Below are 12,387 nucleotides of genomic sequence, written 5' to 3' on the forward strand. Positions count from 1 at the left end.
ATTGAAGAGAAAATGAAAATATGAAACATCAAATAAAAAATTAAAACCAAAAGGAAGACATAAAATCAAGATTTGGATTAATTTAAAAAAATTACCCAAAGGTCCGATTAATCGGCGATTAATCGATTACGGCCGATTATTAATAATCGGCGATTATTAATCGGAGATAATCGATTATAATCGTAATCGTTACACCTCTGGTCTTCACTCTTCAATGCAGCTTGCGAAGGCTCTTATAATGTATATTTTTTCGATTTTCATTTTTGTTTTCGAAGAGGATCACTGATGAAAGCCTCTGAATTAAAAAAAATCCTGAGCATGTTTGAGATCGAGGTCCAAAACAATGCTCGTAGGAGAGGGAGACCCATTTCAGCCATTCGTAATCCTGAGCTCATTCCTATAGAAACATGGTGACTAAAACATTGTAGCTTTTGTTCATCTCTTTTTGAAATAAGTATCACTTACAATCAAAATTAATACTTAGTGTACTTTCTGACTGCACCTATCACAATCCGAATAACCTAACCTTTTTTTATTTTTTCGGATTCCCCAGTCCCAATGTGCTGTTGGGTGGGGCAAATTTATTCATTTTTCGAATTCTGAAAGCTGATGTTGAGGGCGGTTTTCAAACTTTGTACATAGTTTTAGACGTTTCTGGAGTCTCCAGCGAGTTCTCAATTTTTTCCAGAAATTTCAAATCGCCCTGGAAGGGCAAAAAATAAACCTGATCTTCTACTCGTATCACTTTTATTGATTCTTTTTGGGCACCCTCTCGACTGTTTTAGGTGATTATCACAAAATTCCAGGAGTATGAGTTCGAGAGTGAATTTTTTACCAATTTGTAAATTTCAAAAAAGTAAAAAGAAAATTGAATTCTTTAACAAGATTTTGTAACGAACGGTTTTTTTAAATTTTTTATTTTGCAAGATATCGTTTGGTGTGACTGTGTCTACTTGATCACTCGACTCGAAAACAATATCAATTTTGACTTTTCTGGAGCCTCCAGCGAATTTTCAAATTGCACCATAAACTTTAAGTCTCCCATTTTTGAGAAACATTGCAAAAATGTATCCTTTTTGGGATAATTAGAAACGAACCCATATCCATCCAACACATACTTTTCAAATGTCCCTAACTAAAACAAAACAGACTTACACTACAGATAAAAGAAAACCCACCTACTATCCCTGACGAACCCTCAGAAATACAAAAATTCATCTCCCTAGTAGAAAACATCGGCCTCACAAACCAAATCTAGCCCCCCCCCCCTTACGGGTGTAATAATCTTGTAATTATAAACACCCCCCCAAAAAAAAAAAAAATTCCAGAAAGTCGTGTTTTTTGCTAAAATTCTTAGTCTTTCCTTCTGCCAAAAATTGTCAATTTCAACTTTATTTTTTTTTTGCAAAAAATACTTGAAGGAAAGTTTTTTAAATCATGGATATTTTTTGCTGAAACAAACTCGATATTTAGAAATAGAATTCCGAATAGGAAGAAAAATTTGACAAAATGTCAGAAAGTACTTCATCTTCAAGAATTTTACATTATTTTAATAGGTAATTTCAGTAATAGTTTTTTCGAAATTCTTAAAAGTCAGATTTGATATCTAAATGTCTACTTTAATCACTATAATGAAACTGAAAATTTTAAAAATTTGTTACAAAATGGTGGCCATTTTGATTGACAGGTCAGCCGAAATCGCAGATTTTGCGTTCCAACATAGGACTAGCATAAAATTTTTTAAACCGTACAGGGTAGATCGACAGAGCAGGCAAAAATTCATCACCTGTCAAAATTTCAAGTGCTAAAGTGCCTTTTTCGATTTTTAGTGAATTTTCAAAAATCAAATTTTGGCCAAAATGTGAGAAAAAATCAAAATTTTACCAAATTGACCTAGAAAGCTGAAATTTGGGATATGCCCTATTTTTGACCTGCCAAATCGATTGGAAACTGTTTCATACCGTTTTGAGCAGTTCTGGAGCTTCCAGCAGATTTTTGAAACTCGAAATTTTCACAAAATTTCATCAAATGGAGTAGGAAGCCGAAATTAATTCTGAAAAATAATTTCAATACCCTGTGAAGTCGACTGCAGGTAAATTTCAAGTCGTTTTGGAGCCTTCAGCAATTTTATGAAAATTACTGGAGCCTCCAGTAAATTTTTGAAACTAGAAATTTCCCTAGAATTTCATCAAAATGGAGATGGAAAGCTGAAATTAACTATGCACTCCAATTTTAACACTTTCTGAAGACGACTTCAGGTGGGTTCAAGTAATTTTTGGAGCCTTCAGTGAATTTTTGAAAGGTTATGGCGTCTTTAGGAGAACTGAAATTTCTAAAAAGTAGCTGGAAACTTCAAAACCACTTGAAACCAACATGCAGTCGACTTCATATTGTATTGAAATTAGTTTTCAGAGTAAATTTCGGCTTCCTAACTTCATTTGATGAAATTTTGGGGAAAATTCAAGTTTCAAAAATCTACTGGAGGCTCCAGTAATTTTCAAAAAATGGCTGGAGGCTCCAAAACGACTTGTGAAATTCACTTGCAGTCGACTTCATAGCGTGTTGAAATTATTTTTCAGAATTAATTTCGGTTTCCAACTCCATTTATTATGAAATTTTGTGAGAATTTCGAGTTTCAAAAATCCACTGGAAACTCCAGAACTACTCAAAACGGTTTGAAACAGTTTCCAATCGATTTGGCTGGCCGAAAATAGGCTCTATCCCAAATTTCAGCTTTCTAGGTCAATTTGGTATCATTTTGATTTTTTCTCACATTTTGGCCAAAATTTGATTTTTGAAAATTCGCCAAAAATCGAAAAAGGTGCTTTAGCACTTGAAATTTTGACAGATGATAAATTTTTGCCTGCTCTTTCGATCTACCTTTGTACGGTTTAAAAAATTTAATGCTAATCCTATGTTGGAACGCAAAATCTGCGATTTCGGCTGACTTGTCAATCAAAATGACCGCCATTTTGTATGTAGGGCCACTTTTTTTTAGGACAAGGGCTAGAAATGTTCCTTAGGACTCCCTCTTTAAGAAAAAAGTTGTCCCTGAGGATCAGCAGGTGGGTGCAAGTGATCCTTATGCGCCCCCCCCGACTAAGGTATTCTAAGAAAAAAATAAATGTACTTTTTTCAGTGATTTCCATAAATTGCTAATTTTTGATAAAATTGTCAAATTGGTATATTTTATTTTTATTTTTTTTTGAAAAATTCTATCATTGTGTATTTTCCTTTATATGGAAGGTTTTTCTGCTGGACCATTTTTTTGGTTGGCAATTCTTACCCATTTTTTTTTTTTTTTTTCATCTTTTCTGATAGGAACAGTCGATTTCTGAGTCAAAACAAACTTTCCAGATAAAAATATTGCGACACTCCCGTATTGATAAGAAATTTTATGCCCTATACGTATTTTATTTGTAGTAGTTGACTCAGAAAAACAATGTTTATGGTCAGAAACCATGAAAAAAAAGAGAAAAAAACTGTCCTGAAAATTCGAAAACTATATTTTTCAAGGTCGCACATCTCTGTTTCAAGAGGCGGGGGGGGGTTAGGGAATTAAGAATATCACCATTATAGAAATTGAAAAACATTTATAATGAATGTTCCTCAAAACTAGATAGGTATAGTGGGTACGAGCTACTGCTGTATAAAACACTTGCAATAAGTACTCTCTGTCTCAAGCACTGCTAAATTTCTCACGAATGCCCACTCACCCTGCACTTGCAGCCTTGTTCCCTATTCTTCATTATTAGGCTATATTCTTCTTTTTTTTTCAAAATAAACCCTATAAACCCTCGTATATATCGCACTTGAACGCGCACAAGATCTGGAACCTTACGTTACCATTACCACTTTCATTCATCTCTCCTTTATTCCATAGTCACTCCAAGTTCAATACTCCTAGATTTGGCAACGTGTGGCTGCTGTGTAGAATAAATTTATGTGAAACTTAATATATAGAAGAGAGTCGAAAGGCCACATCTCCGGCTAAAATCTGCAAACAATCATGCTTTATTCGTTTCATTGTTGATTACCCACAACGAATAGGATCGGTATGGTACGGTGTACGGTACCACATACTCCCTTAAGGCGAAATGCATTTTGCCTGCATCACCCTCGTCGATACACTATTAGAAAAAACCCTTCGCCGCCGACATACACACTGACACATATCGACATCCTAGTCCTCGGGATGCACCTTACACTTTGTATATGTTAGGTACCAAGTCCGAAATTGTACAATTCGGGGTTGGTACAGCCAATTTTGTACCATCTCCGAAGTGTCCGGACCAAGCGTGAATATTACTTTTTCATCGGACTTTGTTCGTACCATGCCCGGAGGGTCCGGACAAAGTGTTCGACTTGGTACAATTTGTGTTGTGCAAAGTCCGATTTAAAGTTTTATAATGAAGGAATTTAAATTTTATGCTTTTTCTATACTGTTGTATTGTTATAGTTGAAAAATAATCATCAATACCCCTCCCTCCCTCGCCCTTGAAAAGGACCCCCCACACAAATTTAAAATGCGTTTATTATATTGGTATTAATTTAAAAGATTGAATAGCATCAATAAGAATAAAATAAGTTAATGTTGTGGGCCTTGATCGCCTTGGGAATTTTTCTAATTTCAGCTGATATTTTACCTATAAAAATTTCAATTTTCAAAATGAAAAACAACCAGCCCTAGAGAAGTTCTCAAAAATTGAGAGATGCAAAATTTTGAAACGAAAAACGATTAGCCCAGGTGAAGTGAGGGCAAAACCTATCAAAAATTTATAATTCTAGGATTAAATATCATTTTTCTAGTCTCCCTGAAGAAAAAATGTCAATTTCAGAATAATGAAAAAACTGGCCCTAGAGTGAAATGAGGAACAGAAGCTCTCAAAAATTCATAATTTAAAAACTAAATAATAGGCCTAGGTAAGGCCTAGGTATATTTGTAGACGTAAAAATATAATTTTTCTGGTTTCAAGATTTTAAAATTTGTAATTCTAAGATTAAAAAATCATTTCTTTAGTCTTGTTCTTTGAAGAAAAAATGTAAATGTCAGAATAGTGAAGAAACTTTGGCCTTAGTGCGAAGCGAGGGCAGAAGCTCTCGAAAATTCCTAATTCAAGAACCAAATAATTGGCCTATAGGTACCTATTTCGAATTTCTTCATTATAAAACTTCAAATCGGACTTTGCACAACACAAATTGTACCAAGTCGAACACTTCGTCCGGACCCTCCGGGCATGGTACGAACAAAGTCCGAAGAAAAAGTAATATTCACGCTTGGTCCGGACACTTCGGAGATGGTACAAATTTGGCTGTACCATCCCCGAATTGTACAATTTCGGACTTGGTACCTAACATATATATTTTATGCACCACAGATGCACGATGCTAAAATGCGAAGGCACGTTTCACAGCGACCGCCTCGAATTCGTAGTCTGGCGTTATTTATAATTCAAAAATTATTAATCCCTTTGGAATCGCGAACGGCGGCGGTGTTATTTTTTAAATTAAATTTTCTCTCGACATGTACCATCCTATATCGGTATTGTTGCGGACGACCAACACGATGACGATGATGGTGCGGTGGTATTAATATAGACTACATGCAGATCGTAAAAAAATATGAATTATTTCTTTCGAACAATCATATCCGCAGTCCGCACTTGGCTGGCGTTTTTAAATGCATTATGACGTTGGCGAAGTACGAGTACGTACGCTGAGATGTGGTAGGTACGTACTACACATATTGTATACTTAGATGGGAAAATAGAGAAAAAGTTATAGACATGGCCGTTAATGTGAGTTTATTGTTTACTGCTCGTAAGTATCCAACATCAAGCGTTGCTTTAATGTACCTACATGTGAGTTTGTGACTATGAGAGATGCATAATCTTATGCATATATGGCAGACTAGAACAGTAGACGAGAAACTGTGTCGAGTGAAGTGCAAAATGAAACCTTGAATAGAGTTCTTACCTATTGGTTAACGATTTCATTGTCAAATTTCACTTTTAATGTTTTAAATGGAATACTTACCTACCTACGTAAACATACTGGAAAAATTGGCTATTCTGATTTCATAGTTCTTCCAAGAGACTCTGATGAATTCTGGAAAATTCCATGGCGACTGACTCCGTTACCAAAATTTTGGATACCCCTAACTCGACCATAAAAAATGAACCTGAAGAGTTGGAATTCACGTCATTTATCATCCACTACCAAGATTTATCGCACTATGTAGGTACCTAGTTGCTACCCCCAAAAAATAAATATGTTTGGTACTACATAATATGTATTTGGGTTGCCCATGAGCACGAGGTTGTGCATCTCACAGACTGACATACATTAATGGAGCGTTATTTTTGATGTCTGATGCTTACGATTAGGAGCAGTAAACAATAAACATACCGGTACTTACGTGTTCATTAATGGCCAGGTCTATAAATTTTTTTTCTCATTTTCCCTTCTGTGTATGTTTAACTCATTTCAAGGCCTCTTAAATGATTTTATTTCTGTGAAATACACTATTTTTCCGTGATTTCGAATAGTTATAAGACCAGAGAACACCTAGAATTGAATTCAAATAAGTAAATGTTCTTCCTCTGTTTAAGCTGAACTTCTTTTGAGAATATTTTTTCAATTTCAAGAACGTGTGATTCTTAATTCGTTGAATAAAAATGCACATATTATACTATTCCACAGTCATGTTCTAATTTCCACATTATTTTTCAACATTTAAAAAAAAAATTTGGGACCTTTAAAATTTGTTGAAAAGTTTTAGTCTATTAGAGGACCAGTGGCGTTGATCCAATACTTTCCCTTTCTAAAAACAAAACAAAAAACAAAAATATAATAATAACTTTTACAACCAAACTGAAAGAGGAGAAAAAATAAAAAATTACGTAAATATACCTCAAAAATAAAGTTTGGTTCAGCTATATCTGTCATCAACGTTATTACAACACTCAGCAAATAAATAAACTTTAAAGAAAAAAATCAAACAGAATAAAATCTAAAACCAATTTCCTTAAAAAATTAACACTTACGAATCAAATAACCATCAAAAGACATTAAGTACTAGCAATATAACTGGAGGTCGTCATAAAAAATGACATAATTACTACCTACCTACCTACATAATGCTAAAAACAATCCTTTCAACGCATAAATTTCTCTCTCGACTAAACACTCGTATACGAATCACTCATTCATACTCGTCAAATCAAATCGAATACTTAAGTAGGTAGGTAGAGGTACCTATACTTTTCCTTAGCGTGGAGTCAGTTCAAAACAATTTAACGTTGCTTTTCTTTTGAATCCGTCGATATAGAGTCCTACAAAGTTGAAAAAAAATCATAAAAATTGAATGATCGATTTTTAAAAATTATGTTCAATTCGAAATTTGTGTAACACTGATTGGCGTCATGGTGACTTCTGAAAATTTGGAGATGAAAATCATGATAAATTCTTGACATTATGTCAGAATTTTAGAAATTTTGAAAAATGACTAATTTCTGATGTTTTAGTTTGTAGGTAAGTTATTAGTACATTTATGTCAGACTTTCAAAGACTATTTTGTTAGGTACGTTTTCAAAAATTTGGAAAAAAAATTAATAATTAATATGTTTTGTCTGACTTTTATAAGAGCTTGGGAAAAGACTTGAAAACTTTGAAAAAAATCATCCATTTCTGAAATTGAAGTTGAAGCAAGCCTGACTTTTTTGAAATGGAGGGAGGGGGGAGGAATTGCTGAATCATTTGGTAACTTACTAATGTTTTATTTTGGTAAATTGCTGGTAACTTTTAGTAAATTACTGGTACTTTTTGATAAATTGCTGGTATTTTTTGGTAAATTACAGGCAATGGTAATTTTTGGTAAATTTTTGGTAATTACTTGGTAAATTACCAATGTTTTGTTTAAGGTAAATTGCTGACATTTTTTGAGTAATTTGCTGGTAATTTTTGGTAAATTACTGGTAATTACTTGGTAAATTATCAATGTTTTTTTTGGGTAAATGTAAATTGCTTTTTTTTTTGTGGTAAATTGCTGGTATTTTTTGGTAAATTATTGGTAATTACTTGGTAAATTACCAATGTTTTGTTGAAGGTAAATTGCTGACATTTTTTGAGTAATTTTCTGGTAATTTTTGGTAAATTACTGGTAATTACTTGGTAAATTATCAATGGTTTTTTTGGGTAAATTGCTTTTTTTTTTTTTGGTAAATTGCTGGTAATTTTTGGTAAATTACTGATTTATTTTGGGAGGTAAATTGCTGATTTTTTTTTTTTTTTGATAATCAAATTGTTGATAATTTTTGGTAGAGAATTGGTAATTTTCAGTAAATTATTATTCATTAGTAATTACTTGGTAAATTACTAATGGTTTTTTTTTGGTAAATCACTGGTAATTTTTGGTGAATTACTGGTACTTTTTGGTAAATTGCTGGTAATTTTTGGTAAATTACACTAATTACAGGCAATGGTAACTTTTGGTAAATTATAGGCAATGGTAATTTTTGGTAAATTACAGGCAATGGTAATTTTTGGTAAATTATTGGTAATTACTTGGTAAATTACCAATGCTTTTGGGGGGTAAATTGGTGGTTTTTTTTTAGTAATTTGCTGTTAATTTTTTATAAATTATTGGTAATTACTTGGTAAATTACTGATGTTTTTTTTTTGGTATATTGACTGTTTTTTTTGGTAAATTGCTGGTAATTTTTGGTAAATAATTGCCGGCAATGGTAAATTATTAGTAGTTTACTTGGTAAGCTAGGGTAAATTGCTGATTTTTTTTCTGATAAATTGTTGGTAATTTTTGGTAGGGAACAGGTAATTTTCGATAAATTATTAGTAACTAACTTACTTGTTAAATTACTAAATGCTTTATTTTTTTGGATAAATTGCGTATTTTTTTCGTAAATTACTGGTAATTTTTGGTAAATTGCCGGTAATTTTAGGTAAATTACTGGCAATTACTTGGTAAATTACTAATGTTTTTTGGGGGTAAATTTCTGATTTTTTTCTTGGTAAATTGCTGGTAATTTTTGATACATTACTGATGTTTTTTGGGTAAATTGCTGATTTTTTTCTTTTTTTTGGTGAATTGCTGGTAATTTTTTGTAAGTTATCGGTTGGTGGTTGGAGACATTTGAAAACTACTAATTGAGGAAAAAGTATACCGTTCTTGATTTGTATGTCAGATTTTTAAGAACTTGGAAAACAATTGGATCATAATTCTAATAGGTACTTGTGAGGAAGATTTTACTTTTAAATTTTGTATTACTTTTGAGACGAACGATTGATGATTGAACAAATTGATTGATTTCTTGGGGAATCATTCGCGAACGGATTAATTTGTTTTTCGTGAATCGTTCTTGAACTCTTGAACGAATTGGATAATTTTTAGTGAACCATCCACGAACGAATTAATTCATTTTTTGTGAGAATTTTTTTCAACTTTGTGGGGCCCTATAAGGTATACAGAGAGGTTCAGTGGTACATGGGTCTACAGGAAATTTTACTTTGAAAATGAAGTTATTTAGAAAATATGACACAGAAACTGAAAAATTGAAAGAAGTTGTTATCAACACTTTTTTAAATTTTTTTTTTAACTGAGAGTGGAGCTATAGACAGATTATTTGGGATATTTGGGTGCAGAAGTTGAGAATTTTTTATAAAAATTGTTCTAATTGACGTTTTAAAATTTTTATTACTCCCAGAGGAAAATCAAAAAATATGTAATTACCTATTTTCTCATAAAATCCAACTATACCTACTTACTTTAAATTGTGGGAGCATAAAAAAAGCGGTTTCAAAATAAGCACAACTCTAGACTGATTGGTCTCTCCGTATAGAATCCTATATAGATACATATATTAGGGAAATATTTAATCGAACGACAAAAAAGGTGGTTTGAACGACAGGCAAGTCTTACGACAATAAGAGGGGTATTAACGACAAATTAGGTACTAAAAACAGAAGTTTTTAAACGACTAAACAGGTCGTCATCACGACTATTTTTATTTATGAATCACGACTACTTCTCCCGACAGATATGAGTGTTAGAACGACAAAGTATGATTTTCAGCGACAACTACATCTGTACTTGGGTGTAGTGATGAACTGCACATAAATGGTACAATGGAATATGATAAAGTTGTATGTAATTCAAAACTGTCTACATTTTGCTACTTCTCCAGATGTGTCTTTAAAGGAGTGGATCTCATGGGTATCAATGGGCAGCTCAAACCAAAAAAGTGATTCAAATTCCAGGCGATTCCAGCGCTGCTTTCTTTTTTTCACCACCTCCCCAGCACAGCCAAACACTCAATTACTCCCAAATTGATCGAAACCTTCAAATCTGCAGACAAACATTGGAAAACTTTTGACGAATTCCTCAAACTCACGCATGGAATTTGGAATTATCAACTTGCTCATGCCCTTATTTCATGAAAAGAACAACATGTAAACATGTACTTGGAATGCAAAGTTGTCAGAAATGGGTGCGGGCTCCCCCCCCCCCCGAGGCGAAATCCATTTTAAAACTTTTTTTTTCTATCAATTTGCAAATGTGTAGTCTGTGTAGTCTCTTTTTCATTGTATAAATTGTCGTTTTTTAATCATAAAATTAGTCGTTCCTAGACACTATTGTGTCGTGAATTTCGCTTATCCGGTTGTCGTGTAATAGTATATTACGTGACAGGAGCGGAAAGTATGCGATTAACGAGTGCGAAGTTTAAGGAGTGAGGCGAAGCCGAGCGACTTAAATCGCACAAGTTAATCGCGTTACTGTCCAATCCTGTCGCGTATACTATTTTAATTTCATATGAGAGGAAAATAAATGCTGAAATTTTAAAAAATTGTTAATTTTAAATTTGTAAACATATGCGGAAAACAGTTACTTTCCTCCCTAGGGAGGAAAGTAACTCCTTTCCGCACTTGTTTTGATAGCTGCGTTAAAGACGTATTTTCCAACCACAAAACTGTCTAGGAAACTACTCATTTTCCGATCATATGAAATTAAAATAATTATTTGTCGTTGAATGCATTTTTTTACCGTGCAATATAAAATGCCTGTCGTTGAAGTAATTTTTTTGTCGTGTTTTTTGTGGGCCGTGATATTTATTTTTTCTGTCGCTTAAACCCCTTATTTTTGTCGTGCATTCCCCCTTTTTTGTCGTACCGATAAATCATACCCCATATATTATAGAATCGAAGCGAATTTGATTTTTAAAAAATCGATTATAGATTCACTTGGGAGTACCCTTCAAACACTTTTTCACGTAAGAAAGTAAGCCCTCAGGTTAAGGAATCCGCCTAGCCAAAGAATTCGCACCGGTAGAACAGAACACCCACCATCATCATCATTACCGAAAAGTGTTCGATTACCTTTTCGATTAGGGACCTGTTAAGGTGCAGACTCAACATCATAACCAGCATGAAATCGTTATTCCGAACGTCTACCATACTCGTAAAATATGATGCCCAATTGACCAAACCATCAAACTTGCCAAATGTAATCTAATCTCGGGCAAATTTCGCTTTCTATAACAGATACCTAACCGTTTATCCGCACGTAATATACGATTTTTAATTATAACTTGTTTTTTTTTTTTTATCTTTTAACGAGAGACCCACTAAACTGGCTCTCGAGATAACCACATCGATATAGCGAGTTTATTCAGTAATAATTGTAATATTTTCCATATAGCACAATACACTCTCAACAACGTCGACACATCGATAAACTAGCATTAAAACTCATTTCACGACTACTCGCCTTCATCGATTGGTATTGTCTTGGTAATGTACACTTGCGATACCAAGACCAGCAACCACCATAAGTAGGTTAATCGTTTACCAAAATAATGCGACGTTTAAGAAGTAAACAAGTAGTATATAAAAAAGTGTGATACTGACTCACATTTTATTTTTCTTATAGTTTTTCAATCGAATTCAATTCAAGCTGATTTTCATTGAGTTTTTGATCAATTAAAACTGCTTTGGTTACTCTATCGTATCAATTCCATTTTCAATATTCATAATTCTGATTAGGAGACTGAACTGGAGCCTCCAGCAACACTTTGAAAATTCCAGATGTACTCACTCATTGCAATTTCAAGTGCAGAGTTCATTTTTGATCATTATTTTTTTCTTATTTTGGAAAACTGAATTTTCAAAATATCGCTGGAGGCTCCAGAGTGGTTTAAAATCACTTCCAGTTCCAGTCGAAAAGGTTTAAACTCATTCTCAGTAAAATTATAGAACTTGGAGAAATGAAATGTAAGTCAGTATGACACTTGTTTATCTCGTAGGTAGGTACTTCATAAACATTATCGTTTGCCCGCATCACAAAAAGTCACCAGAATCATAGATATATCATTC

General features: G+C 33.3%; 1 protein-coding gene across 1 annotated transcript in view; it reads left to right on the forward strand.

Moving 5' to 3' along the window:
* The window catches only part of knockout (Stork-head domain-containing protein knockout), a 155,450-nt gene that overhangs the window by 838 nt on the left and 142,225 nt on the right, over positions 1-12,387 (forward strand). The gene's annotated exons all lie outside the window — the stretch shown is intronic.

Source organism: Planococcus citri, chromosome 2 (genome assembly GCF_950023065.1).
Source record: "Planococcus citri chromosome 2, ihPlaCitr1.1, whole genome shotgun sequence".
NCBI lineage: Eukaryota > Metazoa > Arthropoda > Insecta > Hemiptera > Pseudococcidae > Planococcus > Planococcus citri.